This window comes from Cupressus sempervirens, chromosome 2 (assembly GCF_028749045.1).
Source record: "Cupressus sempervirens isolate cs-2001-9-10 chromosome 2, ASM2874904v1, whole genome shotgun sequence".
Lineage (NCBI taxonomy): Eukaryota > Viridiplantae > Streptophyta > Pinopsida > Cupressales > Cupressaceae > Cupressus > Cupressus sempervirens.
Genome location: NC_143119.1, coordinates 634,566,825 through 634,585,184, shown reverse-complemented (window position 1 = coordinate 634,585,184; position 18,360 = coordinate 634,566,825). Strand labels below are relative to the sequence as shown.

At 37.7% G+C, this 18,360-nt stretch overlaps 1 pseudogene; it reads left to right on the top strand.

Moving 5' to 3' along the window:
* The first annotated feature begins 573 nt into the window (after positions 1–573).
* Positions 574–3,741, top strand: LOC149574972 (G-type lectin S-receptor-like serine/threonine-protein kinase LECRK3; annotated as a pseudogene).
* Positions 3,742–18,360: the final 14,619 nt, after the last annotated feature.

The following is an 18,360-nucleotide window of genomic DNA, read 5'->3' as shown; positions in this document are numbered from 1 at the left end:
TAACATTTACTCTAATTTATTTTAGATATTTAGTAGTAATTTTGTTCCCCATTTTATGACACCTAGAAAATCACTAAATACTTCCCTTTTCACTTTGGTTAAGCTACTCTCAATGCTATTTTTTGCATGGTAGATATGTAACATATGGCAATTAATTTATTTGCAATTTTTTTTTAATTTATTGCATTTATATATATTTGTTAAATATACTATGAGAAAATGCATAATAACCATTTTACTATTGCAATTGCAAATAAAACAAAATTTTGAAAAATCAAATTTGTAATTTAAGTGCATACCTCATACAATAATAACAATAAGTGACACTTTGACTATAAAATTTAAATCAATTTTTACAAGGAACTAAACGCTATATGTCCTTGTTGTATATTTAGAAACTTTTGAAGTGACATTTATTTATCCACGTTTCAGATGGTGAGCCAAGAGGAACTCTCTTTACCACTACATTGCACCATTCAGATTGTTCTAACCGAAGCGCTAAATTCGTAAATTTCCCGCCATTTGACTGACTGCCCTTCAAATCTGAGACAAAAGTTTCGTGTTTGACGGGATACTTGGATCAAGAGCGGGTTGAAATGGATATAATACGCGGTGCTCTGGCTAGTGCCTTCGAACAGCCTTCATCAATTTAATTAGCTTCTCTCCCTCCATCAATGGCGGCTCTTACAACACTTGCTCTTACCATTGTTATTCTTATTCTGATACTCATTTCCGTCTCGGACCAAAAGCAGAATATAGCGGTTGGCTCCACTCTAATTCCTTCTCAAAATTCCAAATGGGTTTCACCAAATGGCCAGTTTGCATTCGGATTCTATGAACTAACCACGAATCTGTATGTACTAGGCATTTGGTTTGACAAAATACCTTCTAAAACTCTGGTCTGGACGGTCATGAAGGATAAGAGGGACCTTCCTGTTGAAAAGATGTCTTCCCTGAAACTCACTGACAATGGCCTCAGCATGTACGACGCCTCAAAAAATTTGAAATAGTCGACTACTCCGTCTGATAAGGTTGTGGCCGCTGCAATGCTGGACAGTGGCAACTTCGTGCTGTTAGACGCCTCACATTCGCCCATCTGGCAGAGCTTCGACCATCCAATGGATACCCTGTTGCCCAGTCAAGAGCTCAAGTGGAATTCTACCATGTATTCCAGAACTTTAGAGACAAACCTCTCATCCGGCCGGTTCGAGCTCGCCTTGCAGGAAGATAGCAATTTGGTGCTTTACCCTGTCGAACGAGTGGGCGAGTCTCAAGGTGCTTACTGGCCTCCCAAAACATTAGTCGGTGAAGTCTTGAAATTTAACAGTAGCGGAGTCTTGCAATCTGGTAAACACCTCGAGCATGACGGTTTCCACACTCACAGAAGGCAAGGCTGGAGATGGGCAATTTCTTCGCAGAGTAACGCTAGAGACAGACGGAATCCTTGCGCAGTATGTGGGGAACTTGGATGACAATGATTCTTCTTGGAGAGCCATATGGAAGTCTGTTAATGATCCATGCATGGACGTCAAGGGTCAGTGCGGCCCCAACGGCATTTGTTAGCTCAACAACACCACCAAGCCGGATTGCCATTGTCCTCCGCAGTTCAGTTTCATTGACAGTCAAGATTATTTTAAGGGATGCAAAAGAGAGGAGCTGACCTGCAGTGCACCTAGTAAGATGCAACAGCTTGACAACACTGACTGGTTGAACGGCAACGATTATTCAGTTTGGGCGGGCGTTACCGAAAGGGAACGCATGGAGGCCTGTATAAACGATTGCATGTGCACGGTAGTCACTTATGGCTTAAACACATTTTGTTGGAAGAAACGGATGCCTCTCATCGATGGCCGAAGAGGTATGGACATTACCAACATAGCCTTTGTAAAAGTATATGACGACTTCAAGGCAGACTCTCCCTTCTCCGCTCCTGCTCCTCCACCTCCTCCAGAGGGAAAGGCGATTGTAGCCACTCAGACTGGCATTATTCTCGTCGCTTGCTCCTCTTCTATATTCATAATTGCCTTTTTTGTGGTCTGCTTGGGTAGCCTCAAGCTCTGGAAGACGAGAAAGATTGCACCGCAGATTATGGTTTTGGAGGGGTTGAAGGCCTTTTCTTATAGAGAGATAGAAGCTGCTACGGCAGGTTTCAGAGAAGAATTGGGAAGGGGTTCCTTCGGTAAAGTTTGCAAGGGACGCTTGGAGGATGGAAGAGAAATTGCTGTGAAGATTCTGGATGAGAAAGCTGTGCAGGAGAAACATGGGGAGCGGGAGTTCAGGACAGAGATGAGTGTGATTGGTAGAAGCCATCATAAGAACTTGGTTCAGTTGTATGGTTTCTGTGACCAGGGATCCCACAGGCACCTGGTCTACGAGTACATGCCCAATGGGTCTTTGGACACCTTTCTATTTGTGGATTTTGGTTTTCTTGATTGGAGGACTCGGATTAAGATTGCAATGGGCACGGCAAGAGGGCTTCTCTATTTGCATGAAGAGTGCAGGACACAGACCATCCACTGCGACATAAAACCCCAGAACATTCTGCTGGATCAGAACTTCAACCCTAAGATATCTGACTTTGGGTTGGCGAAATTGTTGAAGGCAGAACAGACCGCAACTCACACCATAGCTCGGGGTACTAGGGGTTACATTGCGCCTGAGTGGATGAATAATATGCCAATTACTGTGAAAGTGGATATTTACAGCTTTGGGGTGATGCTGCTGGAGATCATTTGTTGCAGGAAAACCATGAAGCTCGATGCCCCAGAAAATGAAATCCTTCTGGATGTGTGGGTGTATGAATGCTTCAAGAGTGGCACACTTGCTCGGCTGGTGGAGCAGCAAGGAGTAGAAGGCGAAGAAGGTATGGGAATTGGGTGGAGGCAGTTGGAGAGAATGGTATTGGTGGGTCTGTGGTGCATTCAAGAAGATCCAGCTCTAAGGCCATCTACCAAAAAGGTGGTTCAGATGATGGAAGGAACAGTTGAGATTGCAGTGCCCCCACCACCGGGATCTTTTGTTGGTTCATTGTCTGTCTAAAAATTACAAATTCACAGCTATTCATCAGTCACCAACATCATCTTTTGTTGGTTCATTGTGTGCCTAAAAACTAGAAATTCACAGCTCTTCATCAGTCTACCAATATCATCTTTTATTGGGTCATTGTGTGGTCTATAAACTAGAAATTCACAGCTCTTCATAGTCTACCAATACCATTCTGTCGCTCATTGCCTCGCACATAAAAGTAGTTATCCTGTTCCAGTGATCGTGTTGTTCCTCGAGTAAGGCAAGGCAATGGTTTTAGGAACATAGTATAGCATCCATTTCTACCATTCCTTAGTAACATCTCTAATTAGGTTTTACTTCTTGTTTCAGATTTTAGTTATTGTTTTAGTTAGTTCAAATTGTCGGTATAATTCTTATTGTAGTGTAGATAAGAGTCTGAGTAACATTACTTGAGACACCGTAAGAGGGATAGTCAATACAGATTGAAAAAATAGAGCAACAATCCCAGATATGGAGAACAAAACGCAGCAAGATTTAGAGACTATCAATGCCTTGTAAGTATATGTAGTTATCTTATACCTTATTTCAAGGGTATTGTACTTTTCTCAAGTGAGAAAGGGTAATGGTAGCATTGATCTCTACCACACCTTAATACGTACTTGCACTTTTAAGGTGATTGTTGTATTGATAGTAAAATATATATAAAATGATAAAATTCTGGTGCTGAAATGAAAAAAAAATTGCCATTATATTTTTCTTACTTAGGGAAACATCTAGTGGAATGTCAAACAACATTTAGAATTTCACAGAAGTGAACAAGAGAGTATGTGCAATAAGGAAAACAATTTATGTGAATTACAAATCATTATGTATCTAATAAAATGTAGTGCAACTGTTCTTACAGGCTACAGTACTAAACAGTTCCATTGATTGGCCCAAACTTTTCTTATGGTCTATATTTCGAAGTACATATTTGATTGACCAAAATTATTCTTACATAGATGAGCAACTCTCCTTAGTAACTAGATTGAAAGACGTAACAGATTATACACAATGCCTGTTAGATCACAATATTGTTGATGTCTAAGTGCACGTTATTTATCTCAGATCTTAACTCCTTTGATGCCCTCTCCCACTGCAATAATTCTTCCTCTTATATCCCCTAATGCAGTGGCACACCCCTCCACCTTGCAAGGGATGTCCCCTTTTGGGATTAATCACTACTCTATTAATCATTCTTTTACACAATTGGGTGCTAATTTTTACATGTTCCTACCTGTATGAGTTTCGCTTCCCTTCTAATAATGATTACTACATTAGAGATAATTGAACCTTTTTCTAGACTATAATTGCTATTTCTTGCATACACATATTTTGTCAGTATTCAAAAGGGTTTCTTGCATACACATATTTTCTCAGTATTCAAAAGGAAGATGGCCCATAGCAATGAGTGTATTGATGTTTTTATAACCTAATTCCAAATGCTACTCCACATATAAATCATTTTGAACTATTAGTAATGATGATAATCAATGCTCTTTATAACCCCAATTGTCCCTATAATCATTTTCTTCTTTTCTTATCTCTTATTTGCTAACATTTGATAACTGTATTAGAGTTTTATCATATATTGATTTATCATTGTTTTTAATATTGAGTGCCCTTCAGATGGTGTTTACATACTAATTTAATGGCCTTTGCTCTTAAGGATTTTGATGGGGACACAACCCAAGAACAGAATGGAAACAACAGAAAAGGGAAATTATATTAACTAAGAAAATAAGCTAGTACAAACAGTACAGGAAAATAAACTTCAAAACATGCCCTAAGGGCTTACAATAGCGTAAATCTGGAGATAATTTCTCCTTATGGTACCTCCTCTCAAACTCCACTCCGAACTGCCTTTTACAATGCCAAAAATCTCTTTAAATAGACCCCAAAGGGTTAAGGACTAGGAGTACATTCTAGAAAGTGCTAATAGGCATCCACTGACCAAATAGAAGGTTTCAGAAGCATCGTTAGAAGTCGGTGCAGATCTAGAAGAATTCAGAAATGATAACCGAACTTCTGGGAGGCATAACTTTTGAACCGTAGCTCCGATTGACGAACCGTTTACATTTTTGGAAAGCTCTTGAAGCGCTCTATAGCCCTATGGACAAGCTTCGCTCATCCCCCATTTTTTTGGCTCTTTTCGAGGTCATTTAATGCCCCTAACCTGACTTTGAAGCATTCTTAGGAGGTCTCCAAAACCCAAAAAACTGCAATAACTTTCAAACCGTGGGGCCTTTTGACCTGATTCTTTTTCTGGAATGCTCTAAATCACAATTACATTCATCTGGCCAATTCACACCTTCTAGGTCACCAAAATGATGGCCAAATTGCATGCTCTTATTTTTTCAGGATTTTCAAACACACTGATAGTGGAACTGTGAGAGTTGGAACCTTTATTTGACCCAAATGGGTATCCAAAAATGTAAAGACATGAAACAAAAACTAAGTCTAAGTACATTTTTTTTGGGTGACACAGGATTGCCCTTATACCTCTGGATGCTCCTGCATCAGACACCCAGGGTAGATTGAAAAGTGACCCTGTCACTTTATGGATGGTAGAGGAAATCCCAAATGGGAAACCTCAGCTACTGAAATCCAAGTTGAGTCCTCGATTGTCCGTCCTTTCCATTCAACCAAATACTCTTCATACTGCCTGTTTCTGGTACTCCTACCCACACAATGATCTAGAATGTCTTCTATCTCCTCCTTCTTAGAAGCAGGAATTGGACATGGCTCTAACACCAGCGCCTCATTTGCACCATCATCATGATACTCTGTTAAATCTGCAATGTTGAAAATGGGAGAAATCTGAATACCATCTAGCAGCTCCACTTCATATGCATTTCCTGAGTCATGTTTCTTCAAAATTTTGCAGGGGCCAAATTTCTTCATTTTCAACTTGTTGTAAGTACCGGCTGGAAATCTTTCTTTTCATAAGTGTACCATGACTAAATCTCCTACTTGGAATTCCTTATGTCTTCTCCTTTGATCAGCCCTAGCTTTATACTCTTGATTCATCTTGGTTATGTGTGCCTGAACCTCCCCATGTAGACGCTTGATATGTTCAGCAAATTTTTCAGCTTCAGCACTTGTCCTCTCCCCTTGTTCTATCTTCCTCAGCTCTGGTGCAATCCTTGGGCTATTCCCATATACAATTGGGAATGGTGATTTTCCAGTACTCCTATTTATAGAGTTATTATAAGCAAATTCTGCCTGTGGTAGAATCAAATCCCATCCCTTGGGCTTATCCCTAACTAAACATCTCAGCAAATTTCCTAGACTTCTGTTTACCACTTCTGTTTGGCCATCAGTCTGTGGGTGATGCGTGGAACTGAATTTCAAGTCTGTTCTCAACTTTTTCCACAATGTCTTCCAGAAATACCCCACAAATTTAGAGTCTCTGTCAGAAACTATACTCCTTGGAAGACCATGTAGTCTTACCACCTCTTTGAAAAACAAGTCTGCAATATGGACAGCATCATGAGTTTTGTGGCATGGAATGAAATGTGTCATTTTGGAGAACCTATCAACCACCACAAATACTGAGTCATTACCCCTTTGTGTCCTTGGCAATCCAAGAAAAAAATCCATACTTATGTCCTCCCATGGCCTTGGTGGAATAGGCAACGACTGATATAGACTAGTATTGTGACTAAACCCCTTGGCAACTTGACAAACCTGGCAACTTTGTACGAACTTCTTCACATCCTGTGAAATTTGAGGCCAAAAATAATGTTCTCTAAGAATGGCAATGGTCTTATCTCGACCAACATTTCCTGCCATCCCTCCACTGTGTTTCTCCTTAATCAGATTTTCCCTCATGGAACTCCTTGGAATGCACAATTGACTACCTTTGAACAACATGCCATCCTGAATCAAATAGTCTAACCACTTTGTTCTATCTATAGCAATAGGCTCTTTACAAGCTTTCCATGCTTCAGCAAAATCAGGATCCTCGGGGTACAAATTCTTGAGTTCATCAAACCCAACTACTTCAACCTGCATTACTGTAAGCAGTGACTGTCTCCTACTTAGTGCATCTGCAACCCTGTTAGATTTTCCACTTTTATGCTTCAACACAAATGTATAACTCTGCAAGAATTCTACCCACTTCATATGCCTCTGATTCAATTTACCTTGGCTATTTAGGTACTGTAATGCCTAATGATCAGTATACAAAACAAATTCCTTTGGCAATAAATAGTGCCTCCATTTCTTTAGGGTTTGAACTATTGCATAGAACTCTTGATCATAAACAGAATACTTCTTCTTTGCATCATTCAATTTTTCACTAAAATATGCAATAGGCTTACCTTCTTGGCTTAATACAGCCCCAATAGCGCTGCCACTAGCATCACAATCCACCTAGAACACTTTTCTAAAATCTGGAAGTGCCAACACAAGCTGTTCTATCACCTTCTTCTTCAGCAATTCAAAACTTCTCACAGCTGCTGCAGTCCATTTGAACTCTTTTCTATCCCCTCTTATTGTATCAGTTAGGGGTGCACATATACCATTGAAATTCTTAATAAACTTCCTGTAAAAACTAACCAGACCATGAAATGATCTTACCTCAGTAGCAGACCTCGGACTAGGCCATTCCAAGATGGCTTTTACCTTCTCTGGATCCATTTTGAGACCTTCAAGTGATATAACAAACCCCAAATAGACTAATTCCCTTTTTGCAAAGACACACTTCTTTAGATTAATTAACAGTTTCTCTTCCCTTAGCCTTTCAAGGATACTACGAATATGCAGTAAATGTTCTTCCAAAGTCTTGCTGAAAATTAAAATATCATCCAAATAGACAATAACAAATTTTCTCAAGAACTTCTTAAGTACCTCATTCATGAGCCGCATGAAGGTGCTTGGGGCATTCGTCAATCCAAAGGGCATGACTAACCACTCATAAAGACCCTCCTTGGTCTTGAAGGCTATTTTTCACTCATCTCCTTCTCGAATCCGTATCTAATGATAGCCACTCTTCAGATCTATCTTTGTGAAGTACTGAGCTCCACTCAAGCAGTCCATAAGATCATTCATTCTTGGCAAAGGAATCCGGTACTTGATGGTTATCCTATTTATAGCTCGGGAATCTGTACACATCCTCCACTCTCCATCCTTCTTTGGTGCGAGTACTGCAGGTACTGCACATGGACTCAGGCTCTCTCAAATCAAGCCCTTCCTCAACAACTCCTGAACCTGTCTATTTAGCTCCTCTGTTTCAGTAGGAGTCATCCTGTGAGCAGCCTTGTTAGGCAAACTAGCTCCTGTAATCAGATCTATCTGATGACTGATTTGCCTTACTGGTGGCAATCCATCTGAAACATTATCAGAGATAATATCTCCAAATTTCCCTAGTAAATCTGAAACTTCAAATGGTATTTCACTACTACCTTCTTTATCTTTCCTAGGAATCAAAGCATAGCACATATGCTGATGTTTCATGCCATCTAAAAACTTCCTTCCATCAACAAGAAAAATCCTAGCACTGCTACATACCTTTTCACCTTCCTTTTTTATGGGCTTCAATTTGTGGCGAACTCCATCCTTTGTCAAAGAGTATGTGTTTGCATGTCCATCATGTATTGCATGTCTATCAAACTGCCATGGTCTACCCAACAATAGATGGCAAACATCCATCGAAATAACCTCACAGAGAACTTCATCATAGTAACTCCCAATTTTTAATTTTACTAAACATTGTGCACTTACCAGGACCTTATGATCATCTTTTACCCAAGAAATCCGGTAGGGCTGGGGATGTTTCTCCCTCTTGAGCTTCAGCTTAGAGACCATCTCTTCTGATACCAAGTTATCAGTGCTACCACTATCAATGATCACATCACAACATTTATCCTCACACTTGCATCTGGTATGGAACAAACTCCTCTGTTGTCCTGGTTCATTCTCACCACTTAGTAGGACTCTTTCATTTACCAAGGTCTCTCCTCTTTCTGCATCCTCTGAATGTGATGATTGTGCATCCTCATCCACATGAGCAACCCTAGCTTGGCCCTCAGCTCTCCTATCTGTCCTTCCTTGTTGTTGAGGGAATTCAAAGGCACGATGACCTTCTTCATTGCAATGGAAATAGGTACCACGGAAGCCTCCTCTTCCTTGTCCACGTCCTCTACCTCTTCCTCTCTGATTTCCAAAGTCTTGGTCACGGAAGTGGTTGAAACCCTCATTCCTCTGGTTCCTACTAGTACCCTCATCTTCATTTTTCTTTTGAGTTTCATTGTGGCTTCCAGATGATCTACCGCTTCCCCTTCCTCCTTGACCACGCCCTCTTTGTCTTCCTTCAAACCTTTTATTCAGCTTCTCTTCAACTCGTAGGGCAAACTGGTATGTCTCTTCAATGCTGGTCATTCTTACTAGACTTAATTCCTCCTCGATGCTTGGTCGCAACCCACTAATATAACGAGCAACCTTCTCCTTATTTGCTTCTGCATGCCCTGCTCTAATCAAGAGTTGGTAAAAATCCTCTGTATAGTCTTGGACTGATCTTCCTACTTGCTTTAGCACATGCATCTTCTTAAACAGATCCAGCTCGTAGTCCACAGGAATGAACTGCTTCTTCAATTTGTCCACCATGCGACCCCATCTTGTGATCTTCTCTTTTCCTCTTCTATTTCTTTCCAATTGAACCTCTTGCCACCAAATTTTGGCATGGCCTTTCAGTTTTGCCTTGCAAACTTAACCCTATCTAGGTCCCTGATATCCTCATACTCAAAGTATTCTTCCAGTTCATTGATCCAATCGATCAACTCATCTGGTTTCAGATTTCCTGCAAATACACCCACTTCAATTGTAGGTCTTTTCCCAAACTTAGTAATGGCCCTAAAAAGCCTTTCCTCTATAGGATTCAGAACTTCCCCGTCAACTTCCTCTTCTGGTCTCATTAATTCTTCTTCATTGTCATCCTCACTGTTGTCACCTACGGCAATATTTGCTCCTCTACGAAGCTTCTCTTGCAATGCCTGCACCTGTCTTTGGAGGGCTCTAACCTCCTCAGGATTAATATCTCTGGCCCTTCCACCATGCTCTCTTTGTGGAGGCATCTTCTAACTCGAACCCACAACCACACAGTCCTGGTGCAAACTGCCTCATAGTCGACGCTCTGTCTACACACTCAGGAAAACCAGCTTTGATACAACTTGATGGGGACACAACCCAAGAATAGAATGGGAACAACAGAAAAGGGAAATTATATTAACTGAGAAAATAAGCTAGTACAAATAGTACAGGAAAATAAACTTCAAAAGATGCCTTAAGGGCTTAGAATAGCGTAAATCTGGAGATAATTTCTCCTTATGGTACCTCCTCTCAAACTCCACTCCAAACTGCCTTTTACAATGCCAAAAATCTCCTTAAATAGACCTTGAAGGGTTAAGGACTAGGAGTACATTCTAGAAAGTGCTAGTAGGCATCCACCGACCAAATAGAAGATTCCAGAAGCGTCATTAGAAGTCGGTGCAAATCTAGAAGAATCCAGAAACGGTAACCGAACTTTCAGGAGGCATAACTTTTGAACCGTAGCTCCGATTGACGAATCGTTTAAATTTTCAGAAAGCTCTCAAAGCGCTCTATAGCCCTATGGACAAGCTTCACTCATCCCCCATTTTTTGGCCCTTTTTGAGGTCATTTAATGCCCCAAACCTGACTTTGAAGCATTCTTAGGAGGTCTCCAAAACTCAAAAAACTGCAATAACTTTCAAACCGTGGGGCCTTTTGACCTGATTCTTTTTTTGGAATGCTCTAAATCACAATTACATTCATCTGGCCAATTCACACCTTCTAGGTCACCAAAATGATGGCCAAATTGCATGCTCCTATTTTTTTGAGATTTTCAAACACACTGATAGTGGAACTGTGAGAGTTGGAACCTTTATTTGACCCAAATGGGTATCCAAAAATGTAAAGACATGAAACAGAAACTAATTCTAAGTACATTTTTTTGGGTGACACAAGATTGCCCTTATACCTCTGGATGCTCCTGCATCATATTTACTTAGTACTCTTCTAATGAAGCATCACACCTCTAACAAATCTTTGGAGCCTTTGAGACACTGCTCGCCACTACAAACTTCCATCAACCCATCTTTCCTATCAAACCATTCCTACAAGCAAACCCTACTCTACTTTTCTTCCAATATGTAAATACCAATTGATGCATACTAGCTTGGGGATAGGCCTGAACATGCAACAAATACAGTTCATACACAACCTTGAACAAAAACATCACACAAAATCATGCATAAAACAATATTCAAAATATTTTATTAATAGTCCAAGCCATAACACATTACAGACTTAGTCTTGATTTAAATTCTAAAACTCTTCACGAAGAAGTAAATGGTAACCCACATTTTACTTCTCTTTTTCCTGAATAAAACAAGATACCAGGTTAGATCACTGCCAAAAGAACTATTGGTGATGTAGGCTTTTAGCTGTCCATTTAATCTTCCCTACCCTTACCTACTCCAACTACTTTATTTATTGTTGTCTTCTCATCGAGAGTTCTAGATCTCTCATTTTAAACTATACTTCTAGATTATTAGATTTAGGTTTAGGGTTTGTTCCAAAGGTTGAGTCAGCTATAATATTTTTCCAGAAGTTTGTAAATGTTTTATCTTCTTAGCTAATAGTAGATTTCTCAAGAATATTGTATGCTTTCTTATAAAAAGCAGTATGTACTCATTTAAAATTACAGCTGGGAATGAAATATAATATAGTTTATTGTGTGGCATCATATCGTGTTGTTCTGTGTCTTTGTTATTTTTTGTCCTCTGCCCATCCATCAGATTGGTATCAGAGCTATAGAAAATTTGGGCATTGTTTTTATGGACAGATGTCATTGTGGGTGAAGGGAAAATGAAAGAAAAAATATCTAAGGAAGAGATCATAGTTGCTATGTGAGGAAGGAAGAGAAAGGGTTTGTAGTTGTTACAAGTCAAAAAAATTTACTATTAAATCATGGCAAGAACCAATGGAAGTATTTCACAGCCACAAATTCCAACTTTTAATGGAAAAAATTATGATTATTGGAGCATCAAAATGAAAACACTTTTTCATTCTCAGGATGTTTGGGATTTAGTTGAAAGTGGGTTCCTTGAACCAGCAAACCAGCAGGCATATCAAGCTCTTTCACAAGCTGAAAAAGATTTATTAAAGGAAAATAGGAAAAAGGATGCTAAGGCATTGTTCTTAATTCAGTAGGTAGTGGAGGAAGCAATATTTCCAAAGGTAGCTGCTACTACAAGCTCAAAGCAAGCATGGGACAACTTGCAATCAACATACTAGGGCACAGAAAAGGTAAGAACTTCAAAGTTACAAAATCTTAGAAGAGATTTTGAAAATTTACAAATGAAAGATTCAGATTCAATAGACTCATTCTTCACTCAAACAATGGGGATAGTAAATCAAATTAGATCATATGGAGAAACCCTTGGGGATCAACAAGTTGTAGAGAAAATACTTAGAAGTCTACCAAATAAGTTTTATTCAAGAGTTGTAGCCATTGAAGAATCCAAGGATCTCTCCTTGATATCAATAGATGAGTTAATGGATTCTTTCTTATCACATGAACAAAGGTTGAATCATTCAGGAACTTCATCATTAGAGAATGCTTTCAAGACTCAACTTTCATTTGGAAGAACAAGAGGAAGGTCGAATTACAGTAGAGGCAGAGGATGTTTTACACATAGAGGAGGAAGAGAAAATCCATAGTTTGAGAGTAGAAGGCTAGCATCAAGCTCACAGACCAATTTCACATCAATAAGAGGAAGGGGGAGCAACCATCATCAAGGAGAAGGGTATGAAAAATCTAACATCCAATGTCATTATTGTAATAAATTTGGGCATTTTGCATCTGAGTGTAGAAAAAGACAATATGACATGAATAAGCATAAGGCACATTTTACAAATGAAATTCAGCCCAACACTAGTGAGCAAAACACGATTTTGATAACATGCAATGTTGCACAAGAAAGTTCTAAAGAAGTATGGTTCTTAGATAGTGGTTGTAGTAACCATATAAGTGGGTCTAAGGAGATATTCTCAACAATAGATGAATCAGTAACATCAGAGGTTAAGTTGGGGAATGATCATCAAATCTCAATCATGGGAAAAGGGTCAATTAGCATAAGAACTAAGAAAGGTGAAGAAAAGGAAATTCCTTATGTATATTATGTTCTTGGATTGCAACACAATCTCATAAGCATTAGACAACTAGTACAAAAGGGATATAGAATACATTTTGAAAATGGTGAATGTGTGATTCTAGATAAAAGATCAAGCAATATGTTGATTGTAAAAGTTGAAATGACACAAAATAAAATGTTCCCACTTAAAATCCAAAGTGAATTATTCTTAGAGCCAAATGAATTGCAAAAAGTAGCTAAATCTGTATTCAAAGCTTTACACAAAAATGAATCTTGGCTATGGCATTTAAGGTTTGGTCATTTAAACTTTAAAGGGTTACAACTCTTATATAAGAAATGAATGGTCTATGGGTTGCCATCAATAGAGCCACTTAAGACAACATGTGAGAGTTGTATTTTGGCAAAGCAACATGGAGGAAAATTTTCAATTGGAAAGTCTTATAGAGAAAAACATCCACTTGAGATAGTCCATTCAAATCTTTGTGGTCCAATGTAAACACATCCTTAAGCGGAAAACTTTATTTCTTGACATTTATTGATGATCTTAGCAGAAAAGTTTGGGTTTATTTTGTGAAGTATAAATCAGATATATTTGTTTTCTTTAAAGAATTCAAGGAAAAAGTTGAGAAAGAAAGTGGATACTCTATTAAAACATTAAGAATTGATGAAGGTGGAGAATACATATCAAATGATTTTCTAAATTTTTGCAAAAAAAATGGCATATGGAAACAATTTATAGCAAGGTACACTCCACAATAAAATGGAGTAGTAGAAAGAAAAAATAGAATAATTATGGAGATGACAAGGAGTATGTTAAAAAAGAAACATTTGCCAAATGAGTATTGGGCTGAAGCAATTGCATGTTTAGCATACATACTAAATAGATGTCCAACAAAAGCAGTAATAAATAAAACACCAGAAGAACCTTGGAGCAAAAGGAAGCACAATATAGCACATTTGAGAATATTTGGTTGTGTGGCATACTCATTGGTACCTCAAGAAGTGAGACAAAAATTGGATGACAAAGGAGAGAAGTGCATATTTGTGGGATATAGTGAACAACTCAAGGCATATAGACTATACAATCATATCACAAAGAAGTTAATAATAAGTCATGATGTTGAGTTTGTAGAAGAAGAAGCATGGGATGCTAGCTTGGATAACTCAACTACAGTTGCAACTAGTGTTCCACAAGAAAATGAAGAAAATGAAACTCAAGATGTGCATTCTACAACACAAAAAAATGTTCCTAAAATACCTACAAGGGTGCCTACCACTCAAAACATTATTACTCCAGCAAGCACTAACAATAGTGAATCATCTAATCCAACACTTGCATCATTAAGAACAAGGTCTATAAATACTTCAAGAAAGACATGAAGTCTTAGAGACATATATGATGAATTACAATAGGCTAAAAATGATGATTTATGCATTAATTTTGCACTCTTAGCACATGCTGATCCAATTTATCTTGAAGAAGCTATTAAAGATGACAAATGGATATCAGCCATGGATAAAGAAATTCAGTCAATAGAAAAGAATGATACTTGGGACTTAGTAGATCTTCCTAAAAGCAAGGATGTGATTGGAGTTATGCGGGTATAGAAAACAAAATATAATGCTGATGGAAAAGTAGAGAAACACAAGGCAAGACTAGTAGCCAAAGGCTTCACACAACAACTGGGTATAGACTACAATGAGACATTTGCACCTGTTGCAAGATTAGACACTGTTAGAATGATTTTATCCATTGCAACCCAAAATAATTAGAAGGTTTATCAAATGAATGTGAAATAAAAATTCTTAAATGGCATTTTAGAAGAAGAAGTGTCTACAAAACAACCACTGGGATATGAAATTTTGGGAGAAGAACATAAAGTATACAAGTTGAAGAAGGCACTATATGGCTTGAAGCAAGCCCCTAGAGCTTGGTGCCGTAGAATAGACTCTTATTTTGTGAATAATGGTTTTAGTAAGTGTGGCTATGAACCAACTTTGTATGTCAAAGTGAAGAATGAAGGAGAAATATTAATAGTTTTCTTATATGTAGATGATTTGATATTCACTGGTAATATGTCAATTAACAATTTCAAGGTAGCCATGAAAAATGAATTTGATATGACTGATTTGGAACTCATGAGATATTTTCTTGGGATACAAGTAAATCAAAATGATCAAGGCATTTTTATTTATCAAAGTAAGTATGCTACTGATTTGTTGAAAAGATTTAAAATGACAAATGTGAATTCAGCCCCTACACCAGTTGCATTGGGTATAAAACTTAGCAAGAATGATGAAAGTCCTAATGTAGACACAACTTTATTCAAAAGATTAGTTGGAAGCCTTTTATATTTGATAGCTACAAGACCAAATATAATGCATGAAATTAGTCTCATTTCTAAATTCATGGACAAACCAAAAGAAACTCATTGGAAAGCTGGAAAGAGGATTTTGAGGTATATAGTTGGAACAAAGAACTTTGGGATCTTATATGCACATTCAGATCATTACAAGCTGATTGGCTATACAAATAGTGACTGGGCAGGTAGCTTTAATGATAAAAGAAGCACTTCAAGACATATCTTTCACCTAGGATATGGAGCTATTTCTTAGGCATCAAAGAAGCAACCAATTATAACATTATCATCAGCTGAAGTAGAATATGTTGCAGCAATATCAACAACCTGTCAAGCAATGTGGATGAGAAGAGTACTTTCAGATTTGAAGCATCCACAACAAGAACCTACAAGATTATATTGTGATAATAATTCTGCAATTGGTTTATCAAAAAATCATGTCTTTCATCAACATAGGAAACATATAGATATAAAATATCATTATATTCGTGAATTAGTGAACAATGGTGACATATGTCTTAAGTTTTGCATGTCAAAAGAACAACTGGCAGACATTTTCACAAAGCCTCTTGCAAAGAATGTCTTTGAACATCTTCAAAAAAGTACTGGTATTACACACATATATGGCAGTGAAGATTAAGGGGGAGTGTTGGTGATGTAGGCATCTAGCTGTCCATTTAATCTTCCCTACCCTTACCTACTCCAACTACTTTATTTATTGATGTCTTCTCATTGAGAGTTCTAGATCTCTCATTTTAAACTATACTTCTAGATTATTAGGTTTAGGTTTAGGGTTTGTTCCAAAGGTTGAGTCGGCTGTAATATTTTTCCAGAAGTTTGTAGATGTTTTGTCTTCTCGGCTAATAGTAGATTTCTCTAGAATATTGTATGCTTTCTTATAAAAAGCAGTATGTACTCATTTGAGATTATAGGGGGGAATGAAATATAATATAGTTTATTGTGTGGCATCATATCGTGTTTTTCTGTGTCTTTGTTATTTTTTGTCCTCTGCCCATCCATCAAGAACCATCTCCCAGCCATATCGTGTCATTCTCTACTATTAAAGTATGAGAAAGATCTATTCTTAAACCTATAATATTTTAACATAAATGAAGCACCTCACTTCATACAATTTCTCCTCCATAAAGAAGTTTAACTTCCCTCTTAAACTCTACCTTGTTTTTTCCCGTGTACTATTTCTCTCTGTTGCAAATGTGCAATTTATAAACTAAACAAAACACAAAACTCAAGCTTCAATATCCAGAAAAAAGGCATTGGAAATTCTTCTTCGAAATTTCCAATTGATATATTCCCAAACTTTGGTGTTATGGTTAGGTTTTAAAACTTCTTTTTAAGACTACCCTTCAGCTTAGGTATTCACTATTCTTACTTCTACACTTTACCTTTCTCCTGGCTTTAGGCAAACCATTTCTACCACTCATATTTTATATTTCTAAACATCTACAACCACTACTTCTAACTAAGATCTTAGAGAAGGACCTTTTCGAGCATAGAAAGTCATTACATCTCTATTTTAAAATTCGTCCATCAAAATCTCCAAAGCAGCACGGATTGCAATTGCCGAGCATACTGAAGACTTATCCTCAAATGTCCCTGTAAGAGTCACATCAACAATGGCCTTGAGCTTCTTCTTGATTCACGAGTTCCAGAAGTTCTTTAACTCGTTATCAGTTCTCCCTGGTAGTTGTGCAGTAACTGCTACCATTTGCTATTCATTCATGAATAACTCCTCACATTTCATTCCTTATAAATGTCTGTTGTACATGTGCAAGAATCCATTGTTCCATTTCTTATAAATGTCAGAGATTAAAGTCCATTTTATTACTTGTTCCCAACTCTCGGATAAAAATTAATGATAATGTTCTCTTCATAGCTAGAAAAAGTGCCCCTTTACAGACTTAACCTCAGGTAGTTTATCCAACGTAGCCTGCAACTCTTCCCACAACGTTCTAAACACTCGACACTTCAAAAACAACACACACCAAACTCCAATACTAAATTAAACACAGTTTGATTATTTACTACATGTGATACATTATTAGCCATAAAAACTGCCTACAAATATTGGCACACTTAAACCATCCAAGTACCATGAAAATTTATTGATGGTCATATACTTGCTGATTTTTTTAGTCACTTAACAATACATGATAAAATGATATAATAAAGCCAAGGTAATGGCTATTATAGATATCTATCAATTTCCACACAGTGGCGTCAAAACACCTAGGGCATCCTAGTTATTACCAGCGAGGTAATTCTAGTTATTATCGATGATAGCAATAAACTGATTTTTGAAGAGAAAAATGTCCATGGAAATTGTAAGTAAATGCTATTCTATACAAAAAAAAATTACTATTTCAACAGAGAAAATATTTATGGATATCCTACTCCACAAAATGATAGCTATAAGGCAACCAATGAATTACTCAGTTAAATTGAGAGTGAGTAAAATCCATTAAAGTTATTTTTAGCTCAGAACTTATCATTGTTGTCATCGTCAGATAGTGAGAGATGTGAGCCTGTAGGATGATGAGTCTATATGTTCATTGAGAAAAGTTAGTCTTCAGACATATTGTCTATGGCTAAGTGTTAATACATTCTACATAATATGATGAACTAGTATGTTAGTTCTTTCAGAGTGTTCGTCAGTGTTAGTGTGTTTGTTAGTCCATAATGGTAAGTTAAAAATTTGTTTTTTTCAATTAACATTCATGGCAACGTCCACTGGAAATAGCTTCCATAAATAGTGACAT